General features: G+C 36.8%; 1 long non-coding RNA gene across 2 annotated transcripts in view; it reads right to left on the reverse strand.

Moving 5' to 3' along the window:
* Window positions 1–20,828, reverse strand: part of LOC125938699 (uncharacterized) — a 123,083-nt gene extending 102,255 nt beyond the window's left edge. For both annotated transcript variants that reach the window (XR_007462772.1, XR_007462773.1), the window contains exons 1-2: window positions 20,460–20,828; window positions 10,334–10,426 (exon numbers count right to left, since the gene is read on the reverse strand). This is a non-coding gene — a long non-coding RNA (uncharacterized LOC125938699). The remainder of the gene's footprint in view (window positions 1–10,333; window positions 10,427–20,459) is intronic.
* Window positions 20,829–22,152: the final 1,324 nt, after the last annotated feature.

The raw sequence follows: 22,152 nt of genomic DNA on the forward strand, positions 1-22,152 counted from the left end.
CCTGGGTGGCTCAGTCGGTTGAGCATCTGACTCTTGATTTTGGCTCAGATCATGATCCCAGGGTTGTGGGATTGAGCCCCTCATCAGGCTCTGCACTAAACATGGGGCCTGCTTAAGATTCTCTCTACCTTTCTCCCCTTCCCCCTCTCCCTCACTCAGACTCTCTCTCTCTCTAAAAATAAATAATAATAATAAGTTAAAAAAATAAATCTAATAAATCTCTTGTTTTAGGGCTAGGAATGGGATTGTTACTTTTGTTCTGGAAAACTTTAAAGGGGTAAATAAACCCATGTGCTTTGAAAGAGGATAAAAGGTCAAAAATCAGGATAGGACCTTCCAACACCTCGGTGGCCAGGTAAAAGTAAGGAAAGTAGACCCGTTTTAAAAGAGGCTCACATATGAGTGCTAAGTGGATTCAGCATCCAAAACAATTCAATAAAGTAATTGTAAATTGGGTAAAGTCTGTATTCAATACAATCTTTGCAATCACCATAGGGCCATGCTGTATCTCCTTTGTTCATTTCATTATAGATTTTCAGCATTTTTTCCTCCAAAAATTTAATGCCTTCAGGCTTCCCTAGGTCTCCACTGACATAAGGAAAGATAATTAAATGACAAATCAATTAGCATTAACCTGTGATTACTAAATGTTTCAGCATTTCACTAAATATTTACATCTTATAAAAATATGTGACCATGCAATGGTAAGGCTTAACACCACAGTATGAGTTCATAGTATTCTTTATCAAATGAAAATATTTGGTGAAGATCTATGTACAATGTGGGATAATATTCTAGGGAAGGGGGCATTTCCAGTATGCTTCATATGACACCGGATAGCTGATCACATATTGCTTAATAGGAATAACAGCAGACTTGGATCTACTTTATCTACTTTTTATCTTTTCCAAACAGTATCTTAATTAAATCAATGAGAATACACATTTACTAATACTCCACCCTGCCAGAATTTAGAACAGTGCCTGGAACATAATAGTCATTCACTAGTTACTGAATGACTCTAATATCTAGAAACTAGCTTCTATAAATTGACAGCCAGGAAATTGTATAGCTATTCTTTTTGTTCTTTTCAATAATCCAGTCAAGAATTCCAATAAAGAATTAAGCCCTTTTGTCCATATAATAACAGACATATCTACGAGTTTAATAAACTTAAGTTCATAATAGGAGAGCTGTTCCTATCACCAAACAGAGCAAGACCCACTTTCTTATACTAGATTATGCTATTTTGTCCTATCTAAATGCATAGGAACCAATATTGAGTGAGCACCAAATATTGTTTATGCATTACTCTGAATATAACACTTAATAGCATTTCCTGTTTATATGAAATACTGGCTACCTACTATTGTAAGCACAATTCACAGGTAAGAAAACAGGCCCAGAAAAGTTAAATAACTTGCTCAAATTCTCATAGATAGAAACACAGACAGAGTTAGGATTTAGGATTCAGAAATAATTATTTTCAGTTCTAAAGCCTGGAGACATACTATGCTGTATAATACATTCTGCTTTAATACTTGAGTATAGTACAAAGCTAAATCTTAAATTATATTTGTATTCTGGTCCATTAAATTATTTTCAATGTATATTTTGACTAAATACATACAAATTAAGTTAATTTCTATTATAAAGATAATAGAATTTTTAAATAAACATGCCCAAGCAGCGATGGTCTTTCCTGGAATTACAAAAACTCAGAACACCCTCTATCAGGTGCTGCCACCACAAGCAGACCTCTGCTTTCTCTCCAGTCAACAAGGTAAATTCCTCTAATTGTAACCTGCATCCAAAGACGGGCAAAAAGTCTTTTACAGACAAAATACTAACAGACAACCAAGCATCAGAAAACATTTAAGGAAAGCCAGGATCTTGACCAAGAGGTGTAAGACGTAAAAGCATTTTTTGAAGAGATAAATTTTAAAAGGAAAAAAAAAAACGGTTATCCTTAGAGATATTCAAAGAGATATCACATCCATAATAAATACAGATATACTGTAAAAGAAATAATTAGTAATATTGGAAATTAAATTATTTTATTAGAAAAATAAGTATGAAAAAGCCACAAGTTGAAAACTAGTCACAACAGGGACACCAGGGGGTGGCTTAGTCGGTTGAGTGTCCTACTTCGGCTCAGGTAATGATTTCATGGTTCATAGGTTGGAGCCCCACATCGGGCTCTGTGCTTACAGCTCAGAGCCTGGAGCCAGCTTTGGATTCTGTGTCTCCCTCTCTCTGCTCCTCCCCCACTTGTATTCTGTCTCTGTCTCTCTCTCAAAAATAAATAAAACATTTAAATTTTTTTAAATACTCACAACAAAAAAGCTAGTCAGGTAAAAAGATGATCTTCTACAATAAATCATAAAGAGATAAAGGTTTGAAAAATAAATGAAAATTTAAGAGATTCAGAAGACAAATTTAGAAGATTTGACACCCATATAATAAGATTTCTGGAAGGAAAGCATAGGGACAATGAAGAGAAGAAAGCAAAAAGTGAAATAATAGAAAAAAAAATGAATATTATCAAATAATTTCCAAGAATTGAACAGACATCAAAGATCAAAAGGGCTCACCAGTTTCTGTTTTAAAAAAAAAAAAAAAAAAAAAAAAAAGGACTGATACTAAAATATACTAAAGGTATTTTAAAATCAATAGAAAAAGGGGGGGCCTGGGTGGTCAGTCGGTTAAGCGTCCAACTCTGGCTCAGGTCATGATCTCACAGTTCGTGAGTTTGAGCCCCACATGGGGCTCTGTGCTGACAGCTGAGAGCTTGGAGCCTGCGTTGGATTCTGTGTCTCCCTTTCTCTCTGCTCCTCCCCCGCTCATGCTCTGTCTCTCTCTCTCCTTCAAAAAGAAATAAAAACATTTAAAAAAAATTTAGATCAATAGAAAAAGAGTGTAATAATGTCTTAACACTGATATAAAAAATATAAAGGCTATCTACTAAAGATTAATAATCAGACTAATATTAGGTTTCTCACTAACTAGAGGGTATAAGACAAAGGCTATAAGAGGCTATAGGGAACAATGGCTACTGGAGAAAATTATTTTGAAACGCAAGTTCCTTTTAAAATCAAATTAGTGTTCAAGTATGAGGATAAGTTGTAGACATTTTTTGAAATGAAGTAATTTATCATGTTTCTTATAAATACATAATTCTGAAATAGTAATAAAACAAAACAAAGTAAAAATTAAATATAAATCCAAAGTAAAGGAAGCATGGATTACAAGAAACAATGGTGTGGAAAATGTAACAAAATAAAAGAAAAAAAAAATAAACTATCACAGATAAGCATAAAGTTTGTTGATTCACTATATAAAAATCTATATAAAAAATTGGAATTAAAATTTCAAATGACCTAAGCATGAGGTTTAGTCAATTGATCGATGAGCAGGAAAGTGATATACTATATTCATATTAGATAATATGAAAGGTGAAAAAGTAATGAACTAAGTATATAATTCAAGAAACTAGGGGGACCAAAAAAAGCCTTAATTAATTAGATTAATGACATCTACTAATTAATAAAATAGAAAAATTTTAGGGGCAACTGGTGGCTCAGTCAGCTGAGCTTCCAACTCTTGATTTCAGTTCAGCTTGTGATCCCGGGGTCATGGGATCGAGCCCATGTCAGGCTCTGCACTGAGAGTGAAGCCTTCTTCAGATTCTGTCTGTCTCTATCTCTCTTCCTCTCAACTTCTCCCCCATTGGCGCTCTCTCTAAAATGTAGTGAAATAAAACAAAACAAAATAAAATAAAATATATTAACAAAAAAAGAAAAAAATTTTAAAGCTAATCTTTTTTCTTTTTGGTATTCAGACCCCATACTTAAAAAACGAATAGGCATAACATTAAGAAGGAGAACAGGGACAAAGTTGGAGATAAGTGGATTAAAAAATTCTGTGACCAGTAGAGATACTTTTATTTCAATATATTGGAAAAACAAATGAATGAGAAAATTTTTCATGAAAATATTAATCATCAAAGTTGGTCCAGGAAAATAAAAATATAAAACTCAAATAGACCAATAAACACAAAAGAAATGTAACAAATAGCCAAGGATCTACCAAAAAAGGCATCTGATCAAGGTAGATTTATAGGTGAGGTCTATCACACCTTCAAGGAATAGTTTATTATCATCTCAATTATTCCATAGCATAAAAATTTACTTCATATTTCAACTCATTCTAACATTACTCTGCTGTGAAAACCTAACAAAGGTAGTGAATACACCTCACACTCACGTGCATGCACACACACACACACACACACACACACACACAAAACCTCTAGCCCATACTTACATATGAATACATGTAGGAAAAAATATGAGTGAAATATTAATAGTTTGAATTCAAGGAAAGGATAAAAGTTTATTACATCATGGCCAGGGTGGACTTACCCCAGAAATAGAGTAACATTTTACTGTAGCATTTGGCTGTACTATGAGATTTAAGGTAAAAGAAGGGTTATCTTAATAAATGTTGGTAACATATTAGATAAGATTTGACATCAATTTCTAAATTTAAAGAAAGAGAAAAATGCTCTTTTAGGAAGCTGGAAAAAAATAGAAACAAGTCAAGAATATCTACCATCACCATTACTAGCAAGCATTGCCCTGGAAGGTCTAGCTAATGTTCTATGAAAACACAATTCTGAACAATGGAAATAATGAAACAAAGAGAACAAAAATGCAGTTATTTTTAGACTTTGCTACAATTTCACAGAAATGCTAAATAATCCACTGTAGTCTTTTAACTATTTTTCCATGAAAATGTATGGATAGTTAAATTGTATGTTTTTTTTTTTAATTAAAAACTCAAGAAAAAGAATTTAATCCCAGGGTTCTCTTACAACCACCTCTAAATGTAAAGCAAAACTCTCTTATCAGCTGACTCTATAATTGAATCTTTCCTTTAAGTAGAGAGCAATTAAAGAAAGGAAAAGCAAACTCACTGATAATGATAGGAGAAATGTTTTCATACCTGTAGTACAGTCTTGCAGGATTAAGACAATTAAAAATTATTTCTAAGGGGCCATCATTCCTTTATCTGGAGGAGATTAAGTTCACTGACCCGAGGGGTGTGTAGAGATCCATGGGATTCTAAGAGATTGAATTGCAGCCTGAGAAAATGGCTTAATTGTGATACTGAAATCTCTCTACACTCAGAAAAGGCCCAAAGCAGTTGTCATATTGTTGTTGTCCATCTCTCTGCATGCTTAAGCTTTATACATTTCTACTCTGAAGACAAAACTTATTAAATGTTTATCTTGTTATCCTCAAGCTTCTTCATCTTTAATCTTATCTAAATTCCAGTCTTTAATCCAGTTTAGTAGTTACAAGAATTCTGGGATAGAGCTGGAAGATTATAAAGCTGAAAAAGAAATTACACTTAAAAGAAAAACCTCATAAGAATTGAAACTCTGCAATTAAGAAATGAAGGAGGTAGCAACTATAGACTGCTGGAGAAAAGGTTAATGAGATTCAATCCTTAGCATACTGGGCAGCAAAAGAGCCTTGTGAATAAAAGCATAGACCCTGCTGCCAGATTTGTACTTCTTGGATCCTCTTGGATGCTAACTAGTTGTAGGACATTGCCCATTTTACATAACCTCTCTGGGGTAAAGTTTTATTTTCTATAAATTAGGGTAAATCAGACTTACCTCAAAATGTTGCTGGATTTTTTTTTTAATTTTTATTTATTTTTGAGAGAGAGACAGAGCATGGGCAAGGGAGCGGCAGAGAGAGAGGGAGACACAGAATCTGAAGCAGGCTCCAGGCTCTGAGCCGTTAGCACAGAGCCTGACATGGGGCTTGAACCCCCAAACTTTGAGATCATGACTTGAGCTGAAGTCAGATGCTTGACTGATGGAGCCACCCAGGTGCCTCAATTGCTGGGAATTTTTAGTGAAACCTGGTTTCTGACTTATGGTAAGCAATATAGGCACTGAATAGAATTTTATCCCCAAACGCTGCACAAAATGAAATCTGTGTCACAACTTACCATAGCAGATATTTTGTGTGTGTGTGTTTAATTCAGAATCAAAATGTTTTGTGTCCTCTGTAAGGTGCCAAACCTAAATCAAAATTAACTATATACACTTAGCATAGGCATTGATCTTAAATGATGTATGCCGAATTGTATTATTAGAAAGAAACATTTTTAAGAGTGGAAAGCATTTAGTGGTATTCTATAATACATTATAAACTGCATTTTTCATGTAAACCATTAGTCTGCATATGATGAGCAAATGCATTTTCAAGAAAGAACGAAACATGTCAAGTTAAATTTTTAATGTAAGTCCTAGTCTTCTATTAAATTTGGTTGTGGAACAAATAGGAGAGATCTCAAATTGCCTGTGTAATGCTGGGTTTGCATGATTTTATTTACTTTCTTTATAATAATCCTAGAAAAGTTTGTTTTGTATAATCATTTCTATTTTTTTTCAGGAGATATTCTTGTATAATCATTTTACACAGTTATGTCCTTGTGAGCAGATCTTGTGTCCGACTAGTCAAGACAATTGTCTTTGATTTATTTTAGAAAAGAGACACAGAATATATAAACTCTCACAGGCTGCCACTCTGTTTTCTTCTAGCTTTGAAAAAAAAAAAAAAAAAGCATCCATGAGACAGAATTTGTGGAATCTCAACCTTCATGAGACACAAGGAAATGAGACTTGAGATATAATGTGGTTGTTTATATTTTTTTCAAAAGAGGCTGAACTCCCTCTGCAGTAACGTATTATGCAGATGATATTATTTTTTAATTGAGAAAATAACATCACAGGTGGTGCAAGAAATCTCAGCTGTAGTCATTCCACACGTTAATTTCATTGGTAACAGAATCCGAAAGTCAGCATAGTATCTGGCCTTTCAATTCAGACAAACCTGGTTCTGAATTTGGGCTCTGTCAGTTACCACATTTGTGACTACAGAAAATGTATTTAACCTTTCAAAGCCTCAGGTGTCTCATCTGAAAAACAAATAGTACGTACTTAAAGAATTGTGATACTTAGTGAAATGATGTATGTATGAGAACCCAGCATGCTGTCCTGCATGTGGTCAGAACACAATAAGAATTAACTAATATTAATACTTGGGGGGAAGGTGGGTGTGCACAGGAAGAGTCAGGGGGAGGAAATGGAATTGGGGGCGGGAGTCAATAATAGTACCAAAATATTCCATTCAGTTCTGCTTTTTTATCCTTTCCTTAAAAAACTAAACCCATGGAACCAATTTCTTAATCTCTCTTTATCACATGTTGGAAAGAAAGCCATCAAATGAAATATGATCTGAGGATGGCATTCAGCTTCTCTTGCTCCTAATAATTTTGCCGTTTTATTACCAATTATTAAGTAGTCTTTCTCTCTTTGTGACAGATACATTTCTGAATTTGGCATTGTTCCATTTCATAGATTTGGCAGGAGAAACCATAAATTAATGTCAAACCCAAGAAAGAGGCTTCCTACCTTAGTTTTGTTACTGAATATGCGTGCAAGATTGGTAACATCTTCAATATAACGTATATAACGCTGAAGGTTTGGGGGTCCCAATAATGGCACTCCTATTCTCCACCTGGACTCAAAGCAAATTGAGAAATAGAGCAAGAAAATAAGGAAGATGCAGAAAAAATCATCCTTTGCTGGCAGAGCTGAGATTGGAGAATGTGACATGCATGCAGCATGGTTGAGCCCTCGAATACTGACACCAGAGTTAGGCTTGCTTCCCCAATCCTCCCTGGTCCTTGAATGGCTCCACCCCCTGAAGTGTCCCCTCTGAATGGGCACAGTGTGTAGTGTGTCACAGAGCAGATGCTCTGTGGGCAGCTCAGTCCCAAAGAAAGGAGAGGAGAGACCTGGCTGCTTTCGCTTTCTAGGTTTACCAGTAAGATCTTGTAGATTTCTCTTCCTCTCAGGGGAAGGAATGAGGGAGGGGGTGGGGAGAGAGGAGGAGTGCTATGTTAGCATATGTCTCTAGATGTAAGGAACCCTTAGGAAGGGGAATTAACTGTAAACCTGACTAAGATTTCCCAATTTAATCCATTGATTAGGCTATTGTCTCACTTAGCCTATTATCTCCCAGAGAGTGCCTATTGCCTTGGGGGATCAAATGGAGAACAGGCTATTAAAACAGGACTTCCTAGTATCTTCCTGGGTCCATGCCAACCACTACTTTCTGGGTATTCTCTTGAGGAACAATATAGAAAACAAAAAAACAAAAAACAAACAACAACAACAACAACAAACAGATTTTGCCCATAAAAGGGCTTTAAATAGTTTTAAACTCTGCGTTAAATCGACCACAAGACTACTCTGTACCCAAGTGACCAGTGTAGTCTGCACATGATTTGCTCTATTTCCTATTCCAAATTATGTGTCTTCACATTTTCCATTAGATCTCACCAGAAATCTGCAATATAAAGTTTAATAATAGTACAGAGGTAGTTTAATAATTACATGAATTATTTTATATCATATATAATATATATTACATATCATATTATGAATTTTAATAATTACATGAACACATTCGAATGATACAATATCAGAAAGAAGCCCCACATGTCAATAAAACACCTTGCTTTATCACATTCTCAGACTGTTTCAAAACTACTTGTAAGACCAAGTTCAAAGACCAGCGAGAATTAATATACAACATACTTTTCTGTGCTAAAAATCCAAGATATCTGCACTCCTCCCGCCTCTTACTTATAATCCTGTTTCAACTGTAGGGATTCTTGATGTTTAGGTGGAGCCAAAATTTCCTTACCCAACTACGTGCCATCTTCCATGGGAATAACTGTGCTTTCTTAAAGATTTCAGAAGTTGAATTAGCTCAATGCCAGATCTCTAATATGTCACACTTTTTAGAAACCCTAATAAGTTCATGTAATTTGCAAGATGATCATAACACTGGCCTCAAAGGAAGCCATTCCTAGCTTCCACAGTGATTATCCAAGATACAATTATATTCCTAGAAGACAGTAAATATGTTCCCAAAGATATAGCAATGACTCAGAAGTGTTTGAGTGAAGTAGGACAAATATAAACCTTCCTGGTTATAGCCTCACGAGGATGCCAGTCAGTCTTTGCTAATTTTCTGTGAATTTATTTAACCGGGAGAATTCTCTGAGCAAGATGTTAATTTCTGCACTATGGCTGTTCCACTGTCTGGGGAAAATTCCATCAAGCACATCTCCTCTCTTTGAGTGTGGTATTTGAGATACTGAAAACATCTTGCAATGTTTATAAATTTGCAGTGATGACTGGTCCTTTTTGAGGTGTCTTTCTTTCTCCACCACAAAGCCCTTGATTTCCATTTCTTCTGTATACTGTCTGCCGGTGTTGACACTAACAACCTCATTCTAGAACCTCATCTGTGCTCTGGGGCCTCTGTATCCTGCCTGGTCTGCCAAGATTCCATAGAGCCTGTACACATATTTTAGGATGCCAGCATCCATTAAGTTCAAGACCAAGCCATAGAAACATGTATGATAAAGTCCTCTGTGTGGACATTAGCTCTTTGGCTGAGACCATGTAACTCAATCTGTTTCCTGAGTCTCACAGTATTCTGTCTACCTCTCATAGGTCAGTAAGGGGGAGGTGAGGCACCATGAGTGTTTCACTAATGGATGGCCCTCTTCATGAAATTTCCAGGACCAGGGAAGAATCATTACCTTCTTCCTTAAAATGTGCATATGTACATTATTTTCAAACAGATTCATAGAAATCACCGTAGTTGTAAATTGGCCAATAGGGTGTACTCACACACTCAAAACACTTAATTCAGAAGTAAAATTAGTTGGTATAATAAGCATTAGTGTCATGAAACATTAAATTTTTATTAAAATTCAATACCATAATTATGAGTTTAAAAACTAAGTTGTTTTAAGTTTATTAAGCTACATAACCAACTTAAAAATTTTTAACTCATTAAGAGTTTTATTAACTTTTATTTTAACCCATAAATTTGAACCTAATGATAACATGCTTTCCTTTTAACACATGTTATTAATGTTTAAATCTTGCAGCAATCTTACAAGGGACATGATCCTCCCAGTGATAGAGTTAGTAATAATCCTGGAGGCTAGTGCTATAGTGGAAGGTTTTAAAGATGGTTAAAATTAATAAATGATAAAAGCATAGGTCTTCTCTTTTTAATTATAAATGATAGGAGGGTCATTTTTATAAAGAAATCCATGTTCAGCCATAACAACTAAAAAATACTTTCATAGACAAAATATGACAAAGGTTTCCGTCATTTCTCATAACTTCGTGGAGTGAGTAGCAGTTTGGTTCTGTACTTACCCTTTATCCACTACTGGCCAGGCTAATCTTGCTTATTTTACTCACTTCTTTGAAGCTGAACATTAAGGGTCCTTGAGACTTTGGCTTGGTTACCTATCAATGATTTAAGCACATTTAGTTTTTCTTCAGCCAATGTGCCACCTTTCTTCTTCTTTTTTTTTCTTTTTAAACTGAAACCACTTAATCCCCCAACCCAAAAATGTTGTGGAGGAGGTAGCCGACTAAATGTTCCAGAGTGTGTTATAATACTTATCATCACTGTTAACACTCATCAGGGCTTTTCATCTCTTAAGTGCTTCGTAAGCATTAGTCACCTCCTCCCTCTTAACTCCTGCCCACCTTGCCTCTCTCTCTCAAGAACTCTGATGGATCTTTAACTTCAAATGACCTTTGAATTTTTATAAAGTGCGGTCATTGATGACGACTTCCCTTTGGGGTCAGTCTTATCTGGAGGTAAGGAAGCACATGTGCCTTGAGGTTCAAAATTAATAAGAAATAAAATGCATTCCAAGTGGAATTCAAGAACTCCTTTGAAACACATCTTGCTTTACTCACCTCTCCATCCACCGCCCCCCCTTCAAGTCTTTAAAGTAATGCAAACATGCTCACACTGCTTGAATACTTGGGGTTGTACTGCAAGATAAGTGAGTCGCTATGCCTGGGCCCAAACATTTTGGTGCCAGGAGAGCATTGAAAAGCCCATATAAGTCTTTAAGACTAGAAATAAAAGAATTTGACCAAATAGTCAACAGGGAGTAGAATAGGTTAATACCAGAAAACATTATTTGTGAAGACAACGCGTTTAAAAGAAAGAAGGCATAAACTCAATCTATAGAAGCACAGCCTGTTGTTCTTCATCAGCGTCTTCCTCTAAAGGCTTACACATAAGGGAGAGCCAATTACCAGTGGCCACCCAGGAAAGATCAGCCTCGAACATATATACTCTAATCAAATAACTAGCGGAACAGGAAGAAGTGGAAAACAGCCGTGGCTATAAAGAAATGCTGAACTGGCATTCCTGAAATCCAAGCAGTTTTTGTTTCTGTTATAAAAAGTCACAATTACAGATTTTCATCTGTTAAGCAGTAAAGGAGGGATGATAACCTGGTCTGCAAACTGAAGCCTTCTTCCAGGGACAATTGAGAGGACGATGAGAAAGGAATGGCAGAGTTCTTGCATGGGCAGTGTTTTCGCATAAATGATGACTCCAGAGTTAGACTGGAGGGGTTCTGCTATTTACAGGTGTGACTGGTGCTCCGATAATATTGGCAACCAGAGCCATGATGGTGAAGGCCTGGAGAAAGGAAAATTTCTGAGGTCCCATCTGCAGTTATCCAGTTTTTGCATTTTCTTGGCCCTCTTCCCTTAATTCTGAGAGGAACGCTTAGCAGTAATAAAAGAATGTGGTTCTCCTTTTTGAGAAAGAGGGATGGGCCTGTGTTTTCTTTTTTAACTGTTTTAATCTGGGATAGGTTAGCCTGGGATATAAAGTGCTTGCCTTGGGCAAAAAACCCAAATATTCAACATTTACATTGTTTGTAAAACTCTTCAGCAATGATTTAATGTTTAGCAAATGGCAGTCCTAACAAAAGTTAACTTTTGATGAAGTATTACAGTGTTTCAAAGAACACTCACAATTATAGATTTCTGTGTCCTTTGTTTTGTTTCCAGTGTCTTTTTTTTTTAATTTTTCCATACAAGAGAAAGTATTCAGCCTTTGTTAAAGTCACTTTGATAAAAACCTATTGCAAGTTAATCAGTTCCACATTTCTAATTGTTTTCTCAAAGAAGCTCAGGATTATTAATTTGGTGAAAGTTGTAAATGTTTGGCACTGGAGTTTCTGGGGAATACTTCAGTAAGATTTGTTGGAACCATGTGTTATAAACTATGCTCTACACCCTGCATTGATAGACTAACAGGATCCAATGTTTTCAGCCTAATTGCTCTGTAGGGATCAAAGACATGTTGCTTACTCATCTTACGCTGGGTTTTGAGATCAGAAAGAAAAGTAGTTTGATCCCCAGAAAAAGCTGTTATGAGGCAAAATGGAGTGCAATAATCCATATTGGAGCCAGGAAAAAGGGGGAGCGTAGATTCCTAGTCAGATTTATAAAAGGGTGATATAGGAGATATATGATCAGTAGAGGAAAAAAAATGATCGTAACTCACAGTTAACTTGGCGATTACAAACAGTGGGTGTATAAAGGCAGGCTGAAAAGTAGTTTTTTAAAGTATTTTAAAAATCACACGTATTAGCAGAGTTTTAGATTAACTTTCTTTGCCCAAAGTTAATCATTAAAGACAAAAGGCCTTTATTTGAATTAGTTCAGATCTGGACTTCTAAAATCACTCATCTAGGGGTGCCTGAGTGGCTTGGTTGGTTACGCGTCCAACTTCAGCTCAGGACATGATCCCATAGCTCATGAGTCTGAGTCTCTTGTTGGGCTCTGTGCTGACAGCTCAGAGCCTGGAACCTGCTTCAGATTCTGTGTCTCTCTCTCTCTCTCTACCCCTCCCTTGCTCACGCTCTCTGTCTCTCTCTCAAAAATAAACTTAAAAAAAATAATAAAACGAAATCACTCATCTACCATATATAAAGAATGAAATTTGAAAAAAGTTTAAAAAACACCTGATGAAAAACACAATGTGAAAACAGTTCTTAAGATATTGAGAAAAGTGGAATAATTTATTTCTTAAAACTTAACAAATGAAGTAACAGAATTTTTTAATATCTAACTTGAAAGCTTGTACCCACTATCTTTATATATTTGAAAGAGATTCTGAAAACTTTCCACTAAATTCTCTCAGATAACTCCCTCCCACTCCTCCAATGCCTATCCTATTGGAGTCATAATTTTCAACCCTAAAGTGAGAAATGTACATGGCAAGTTTTGTCCAAGAAAATCTCGATAATAATAGCTGATATTTATCCAGTAGTTGGTAAGTTGTTGACACTGACTTAAGAATTTTGTGTCCTTATTCTCCCTCTATACTCAGGGCAGGTCTAAGAAGTAGAATTATAATTATCCTCACATTACAGATGAAGAAACTGAGTCACAGACTGTGTAAATGACTTGCTCAATATTCACCAAGATGGCAGACCTCAGAGGCCATGTTTTTGATGGTAATCCCCAGGTTTGTAAAATCAGAGGCACAATTTCTTTTGTGTGTGTGACAGTTGTGAATCACCTGTAGATCTAACTTCACCTACATTATTTCTTTCATTTTCTTCATTTGCATGTCTGATCTTCCTCCCTGACTCTACCTTCACACCTGTGAAGCATCATTTAACATGGAAAACAAAATACCTTCTTGCTCAAATCAGTGTGTGTGAAAATTATATTGAAAAGCACTATAAAAATGACTCTAATAAAAAGAGCCTCCGGTATTCCAAATAATGGAATTTTTAAAAAGAAGAAAGAGAAAAAAAAAAACTCCTATAAGAAAAGATCTTCTTTTCTTATTATTCAAAACATGTCACTTTCATGGTTTTCTTTTTTCTTTCTTTCTTCCTTACCTCTATTCACTACATTCATTTGCCAGCTCCATATTATCAAAAACAGCCATTGTCCAACTTTTATAATCATTTAAAAGTGGACTAGTCTGACCTATAGGCCAGTGAACTAAAATAATAACTTAGGAAGTAAATGATATTAACAGTATATCCCTGAAAAATGCTTAGCATGCTAAAAGAAAACAAATGTTTGTCTAATGTATATATCTACATATAAGCATAGAGGCAATTATAGCATAATTGTAAGTGAATTCCAACAGACCATGGCCATATCTTTGTTAACAGAGTTGGAGTTTTAGCTTTGTGTGAATTTGAAATAAAACCTGTTTCTGTTAAAAATTCGAAATCTTAGTTAATTCTAATTGGCAATTTGACCCCATATAATTAGACTGTCGTGGTCGTGTTTCACATCCTGTGGGTTAATTTTTAGTAATTTTCCATTGCTGTTCATACCCTTAGCATATTTAGCAAATCAACTTACCATCTGTTAAACTGCAAATATTCAAGATAGGGTCTTCCTTTCCACTTGTGAGACTAGCATCAGGTATGCCTGAATGTTTAATAAAAAGCTTGATGTGATGATTAGATGGATGACAAAAATGACAGTGATAATCTAAGTCTGAAGCTTTAAATCTCTGGATTTATTTTATAACTTAAGATGGCTATTCGAGATTTTAATGCAAAGTGAAATGTAAAACAACACAACAAACATTTTCAACACTGTCACCTTTGCCTTTCCCATTTAGTAATTATTTTTTAAGTACTCTGATGATGGATGTTATCCTCTCTTTTCAAATCCCCTTTTCCTCAGTTTTTTTTTTCCCTTAAAATAGTTGTCTCTTTCCATGGAGCGCATATTTTCTAAGTCTCCTTCTGATAGGAACCACTTCTCCACTACTGTATGGCCACTGAACTATCCCTATTCAAGTCTTGGGATCTCTAAAACAATTTCTTTCCTGCATCTACATCCTTTGCTCTAGGCAGCATGTATTTGGGAAGCATTAATGATTTTAAAAGGCTCTGGCTCTAAGAATTTTTCTTAAGATCCTTTGCATTTTTCTTTTCAAAGAGCTTCAATATGGGGACCTGGTAAAGAAGGATTAATGTAGTTTAACAAAGTGAAAAACTAATTGAATCATTAACTCGCTATTCAGATTCAAATATCTTCATTCCAAACCGTATTCACTATTTACACTTCTGCTTTGCTCCTCTGCCTGACTCTTTTCTTCTCCCTTATTGGTAAAACTTCTTAGTCTTAGTTCTATCCCTGAAAAGGTCATGTGAAAATGCACATCAAGCATGTCAGAGAAAGTCAGGGCTTGCTAGAGTGAATGCTTAGAAGGCTTTTGCTCTAGAAGTTTGAAATCTTACATGTCAATGTTCCTTAGAGCCCCAGTAATTCACTTAAATTAATAATAATAATAATAATAATAACATAGCTATCACTTCTTTTTTAATAATTTGTATTTGCTAGTTGTGAGTCATTTTGTATACCTCATTGAACTTATTCCTCCTTAAGAAAGAATTTGAATTCAAAGTTACAATTCAATTTCTCTGAAATTTTGCAATTGACAGTAGTTTCTTCATATAGTAACACTCCTGCAAGTCCAATATCACTTTTAAAAAAATGTGTAAAATAATTTAAAATGCATATAGGGTCCACTGTGGGCAGGTAATCATTTCACACAAAGAGAGCGAGAGAGAAAAATGTATGGTGGGGGAGGGGTGTGCTTACAGGAGGCTCTTTAACAAGCCCATCACTAATGAAACCTTCCCAATACTCACTGTCTATATCTCACCTCCCAAATATTTTTGGACCGGAGGCCAATTTTAATATTATATACTAGACCATTGATGATAACTTAACCATCCTAAGTGGTACGTTCAATGTATTAGGAAAACGATGACATTTCTGTTAGTCTGATCTATTTTAAGCTCAGTGATTTCTTCTAGACAGACACGTGCTAATTTATATTGACAACACAATACAATGTTTAGCTGACTAAAATAAGGTACTGATGAAGAGAATCATTCGCAGACTTTCATAAATAAGCAGTTTTCTCCTTGATCACTGGTAGATTCAAGTCCATTTTCGTTCATTCATCTTCACAATAGGTAATTATAAAACAAACAGGAACCATTAGTCAGATTTGTTTTCATCCCCTAAATGGAGATAGTTAGTCCTGAACTTAGATTTAAAGCAAAACTTACTCTTGGCAATGTTTAATCATTTGAAGAAAAAAAATCACTGCTTTCTTAAATAAGATCATGGCAGATAAAAATTAAGTCTTAATTAAATGCAATTCCATTTGTAGAAACACCTAACGGGACTGCCTTGAATATAGTAGGTGCTCATTTGGTGATAATTATAGTTATTAGCAGAGTTGGAACTAGACCAAATGTTCCAGGGCTCTCAGTCCCATTCCCCATATCCTATTTCCCCTTATAAACCTGCAGCACCTTGTCCGAGGCAATTGATCACTCTTGCACTAATCACACTCAAACTGCTGTTTCCAAGAGCAGGAAAGGGATGAACAAATCAGGAAGGCTTGTGTGCAGTATTATCAGAGACCTTCCTGAAAAGGCCCTTGTTTCAAATTATTTAGAGTACCAACCACAAATAACCATTATTTTTCTTCTTTCATGGACTTCCTGCCAGAGGTCTAATTGTACCTGAATATTGGCATCAACATAACAATTTAAAAAGCGAAAGTTTTCTAGTGTTTGATGAAGCAAAGCTCCAAATCAGTCTAATCAGGTAGATGTGGGCCGTCTATCATCATCATCATCAAAGACAACAAAATGCATTGTCTTTTCTACGTATTGGAGTAAAGGACAAACATGGTCCAGACCTTCAACGATTCCCTTCTTGATACACCCCCAACCCATTGAGAGACATGAGTAAGAAAAAAAAAGGGGGTAAATTCAAGGATGAAATGGGTGATTCCCCAACAGATTTTATTTGTTTTTGTTTTTGTTTTTTTTTTTCCCCAACAGATTTTAAAACAACACAATATTTTTTTTTTCTCTCAACCCTCTTTTGTTATTTGGTATCCTTCACTAAACAAAAACAAACAGAAGAAATTTGGGCGTAGAGGTACGCCCTCCAAGGAGACTTTTCCCACTTCCCCCACACCGCGTTGAGCTGCTCCCTGCCCAGAGCTGGCACTGAAACAGGTCAGACCAGGAAGGGGCCCCAGGGTCATCTGTAAAGTTTGACAATTTTCTTCCCTCCACAGTCAAGCTTAACCCTTCTGAGGGCAGGCATCTGAGGCACAGGCTTCATACTGATGCTATCCAAAGAAAATGAAATGAGCTGCTTGCTCCCTGTGCTTTTTCAGGCTGTTGCCTGGTCTAAACAAAAGGAGGACGCAATTTGGATTTACCTCATTCTCACCCTCCTTGCCGAGGCAGATGTCTTAAGCACTCTATTTTAAGGATTCAAAGCCCATAATATTACTAATAACTCCACATACTTGTTTGCATTTCCCATGTTCCATATAAATGTCAGAGGCAATGACTTGCAGCCCCCTTTAATCTCGTGACAGCTTTATTATCATTGGTTGGCTGAACTTCAAGAAAAGTTACGACAGTGGCAAAGTTCTGCAAACTGCAGCACATATTTCGGTAATTAGGTAAAGGAGGGAAAGCTACATTTAGAATGCACAGCTGAAATTATTTGCTAAACACTTAAGATGCTGAGGTATATCACATTCCTCCCAGGACAGCTTTTGAAGGATGATTTACAAAGCATTTCTTTTACCGTTTTGCCATTTTTTTTTCCAGTTAGGCTGTTTTAGCAGCAGCTCTTACTTGAAAATGGATCTTCTGATAATGGAAATATTGTATTTGCAATATGAGAAGGTGGAAGAAGGGAGTGGTCTGAGAGGCTGTGTTTTTCATTTTCTCCTGTTTTGAACTCAACTTTCTCAAATGACTGCATCTTTCAATGAATGCTTTAGCATTTAACGTTCAAGTTGATTCTTTTTCATAGCTCTGGAATCAGGCCGAGGTTTTTCCAATCTTGGGGGAAAAATAATATAAACTGCATGAAATGCATTTGATCCCACCCAAACAAAAATCATTTGTCTTTTTTCAAAACTTAGTTATCAGTAAAGTTCATGCTAACAATTACCTAATAGAGTTGCTGTTTTGGTATCTTGTTAGGAGGTGATATACTTTAACAATTTCTTAAAGGAATCTTTTTCAGTATGGTAATGGGTTTCAATGAAAAACCCAAAATCATGGACCAGAAGAGAGGGTAGAATCTGTACCTGAAAATAATCCAGATATCGCTTAAGTGTATAAATGTATAAATAACACCCTATTTTAATTCCTAAAATTAGTCTGTCCAGACTCATAGTTAATAAAACCTATTTATCGACTGCTAAACCTTCCAATTTTTGTTTTGATCTGAAACTCAAACTATTTTGATCTAATTCCATAGCTTTCTTGGAAGTTAATCTGAGTATTATTTAACAAATCGACAAATTCTTCCAGTTTCTACAGGGAAAAAATGTGCTTATTATAAAGTGGAGGGGAAAGTACCGATTCTTTTTCAACTAGACCCTGTTTCAAGGTGCTATGTGCCATACTAGGAAGAGTACAAAGCAACATTTTCTCAGTCTCCCCTTCTCTTTCTTTAAAGTATACATCTGGAGGGGCGCCTGGGTGGCTCAGTCGGTTGAGCGTCCAACTTCGGCTCAGGTCATGATCTCACAGCTTGTGGGTTCGAGCCCCGCGTCGGGCTCTGTGCTGACTGCTCAGAGCCTGGAGCCTGTTTCAGATTCTGTGTCTCCCCCTCTCTCTCTCTGACCCTCCCCCATTCATGATCTGTCTCTCTCTGTCTCAAAAATAAATAAACGTTAAAAAAAAATTTTTAAAGTATACATCTGGAACTTGATCCAAAATAGATTCAAAGAAACTTAAAACGTATACAAAATAAGGACAAATAAAATAAATTCCATGTACATAACAAGATTAGGCCAAGGAAATGAACAAGAGCTAGACATGAAGATCTCAAAAAAATGTATGCCATTATCCCGTACACTTTCCAAAAGTTGGCTATGAACAGACTTTAAGCTGGACGGAAAGAGTTTGATTGGTTGCATGATCAGATTCTCAATGTTTTTAAGAAAGTGCGAAACCAAACACCGAGGGAGGCACAGACATCTCTCTCTGATTGTAGAATGAGAAAGAAATTTCTTTAAAGAATACTTGTAAGAAGGACACAGTGTAATATTGCGCAATACACGTTAGCATTTACCTCTTGGTAAGCAACATTAAGAACTCCATAGATTTATCTGTCATAGTTGTCATCCCATGGCTTCCTACGAAGACCTCATTTAGTAAATGCCATCCTACGAGGGGGCTAACATGCTTTGGAATGGCCTGGCTTAATTTAGGAGTATATTGCTTACTATGCAAAACAATGGATGCACTATATATCTTTCAAAGGGTCTTACATATTATTTCTTTTAGCTGACTTTTTTTTAGATACTAGAACCCACGAAATATACTTTAGAAAGAATCTAGACTATAGCTAGTCTCTGTTACAATATGGCACAGTTTCTTATGTTTTATCACTGAGAAATTTGATCCTATCTTTCTTTTATTCTAGGTGGATACATTCTAGTAAACTCAAGGTTTCCCCATTGCCCATAGTCAATTCTACCATTTACAAGATTACCAAAAAATAGAAAGAGAAAAAGAGAAAGGTAAAATATGATATGCTTTTCTTAGAAATCAGAAGAAAGTTTGATACCTATGCCACTTTAGTACATAAATAACAAGTATTTGGATAAAAATTTCTGTCATATTTGCATGTCTCAAATGATATTTGTGTTATAAAATATATACATGAAAAACCGTATTTTTGCCTTTCATTTTCCGAAGCATGTTCAAAACAGTTTCTTACCTACCACACTTTAAAGAAAATGAGCTTTTTTCAGCTGTTTTTCTTTTTGCTTTATTTTTTGGCTTTCAAAATAAAGATTAGCATAACTTCAATGTAATAAATATTGAGGTAAAATTTATATCAAAAGTAAATATGATACGAGTTCTGCACAAATAAGTATTTGATTTCTCCAAAAACCATTTATCTAAAGCTTACTCCAGTATTTGTTTTGTTATTAGAACTCATTAGCTATCCAATATTTTAAATTAGAAGTCAGAACTAATACCAAAACCCTAATACCTGTAACTCCTGGAAGTTACAGAGTCCTGGAAAATTACAAGAATAAGTGTGGTAAGTAATGTAAAAATGCTCACATATAACCTTGAAAAGAGCATATTCGCTAGGTAACGACACTGCCGAAACGGCGGTTGTTTCTGACTCTGCTCCCCTTCACAAAAACAACTAGCAACTTCTCAAGGACAAGACACCACTGAGCCTCCTGCTCCTCCCCTGGGAAAGGGGAACCCAGGGAGGACCCAGGGAGGGCAACTATCCACCCACCCCCAGCGGGTGTGGTTCACTTCGTGGGAGCCACTAGTCTGAACTCGCACCACGGGGATTTCAGGGTGCCCCAACCACCAGGAATCTGACTATGACAGAGAGGGGAGGGTCTTACAACAACCAGTATGTGGATCTTGGCAGACCAAGTTCATACCTGCAGCATCCAAGTAGTAATCCGAACCAGTGGGGTTTTGCTTATCTGCAAAACCAAGTCGGCATTGCACTCAGATTAGAGAAATTGGCAGGGTACAGATCTGCTGGATCTTAAATAAGGAGGTTTGCCAGCCCTAGAGCCTAGTTTGCTTACACTTAAGCAAGGAGCTGAGTCACGGCCCCACATGCTGTGGAGAGTGCCTCCCTACCACATCTGACCAGAGGGGCTGGAGAGAACCTCAGGAGGCTGTGTAGCCCAGTGGTTCTTGAGCAGAGAGGCAAGGTGGCAAGGCTAGGCTGTTACCCCCAGAGCAAAGCCAGTACCAGGGGTGGAGAAGTCCCATGCTATGCACAAGCAGGGGGATTAATTCATAGCCAAGGCTAAGGGTAGTTTCCAGCTCTTTCTAACCAGAAAGCCTGCTTGGGAAATTGAGAGTTGCCCGGCTTAGGCCCTCCCCTTCCTGTCCAAGCAAGGGAACTGAGACATAGCTCCACCTACCTGCTGTGGCTCCTAGCTGTATCTGACCAGAAGGATTAGTGAGGACACCTGGAAGCTGTGTGACACAATGACACTTGAGCCAAAAGAAGAGTAAGCAGAACTGATAGTTTGCAGAGCAAAGCCAGTGAACCTGTTAGGCCAGGGAACTTGGGGCAAGGCTTGGGTTAGGACAACAAAGAGCTTTCCTGGCCTTAGAGCTGCATCTCTCACTGTGCTCAGGCACAGAACTAATTCATAGCCCCCACTCATTACTGAGTACAGCCTCTACCTGCCTGATCAGGGAACCTAATCACATGAGATGATTAGCACATGAGAAACAGCACAGCCCCTCCAACAGCCCTGATTATGACTGCATTTGAAAAGAGAGCACAGCTGGTTGCTTTCTCTGCCTGCAGAGTAAAATGTTGGCCTCACTTGACCAAAGAATTTCATGCTTACTCTTGTCTGATTCAGGTCCCCAAACAACAAACCATATAGGCCTTGGGCTGCCCCCTTGCTTCCCTGCCTTGACTAATTCATAGCCCCATCTATAATTTTTCTTAAAGTTTTATTTATTTTTGAGAGAGAGAGAGTGAAAGAGCATGAGCAGAGGAGGGGCAGAGAGAGAGGGGGACAGAGGATCTGAAGTGGGTTCTGCGCTGATAGCAGTGAACCTCAGGTGGGGCTCAAACTCACAAATCACAAGATCATGACCTGAGCCAAAGTCAGACTCTAAACTGACTGAGCTGCCCAGGTGCCCAGTCCCATCTATAATTTACTATAGTACCCATGCCTAAGAATCTGGGTAGCCTCACCTGAGAATCCAGGTGACCACAGAGTCTACCCTACACCCTTACTTGAGTAGGAAATCAAGCCAGTGGTCATTCAGCCGTTCTCTGCCAGTGGCCAACCTTCCATCCCCAATCTCAGAGCTGGAACAGTTGCCTTATCCAAAAATGGATCATAATAGAAGATCCCACCTGCCTAAGGACATTACCAGTAGACATACCTAGAAACCCAAACTGAGCTGATTGTTGAAGGTCTGTCTCTTCCAAAGTGAAGAAGAGAAACCCAACTACTCAAATTTGAAGATTCCAACATAAGGAATAAAGGATCTTGAAAAACCAGGTAAATGTGGCATTATCAAAGGAAACTAATAAAGCTCTAAAAACTGATCTTAAAGAAATGGGTTCAATGAGCTGTCAGATAAATAATT

This window comes from Panthera uncia (assembly GCF_023721935.1).
Source record: "Panthera uncia isolate 11264 chromosome B2 unlocalized genomic scaffold, Puncia_PCG_1.0 HiC_scaffold_24, whole genome shotgun sequence".
Taxonomy (NCBI): Eukaryota; Metazoa; Chordata; class Mammalia; order Carnivora; family Felidae; genus Panthera; species Panthera uncia.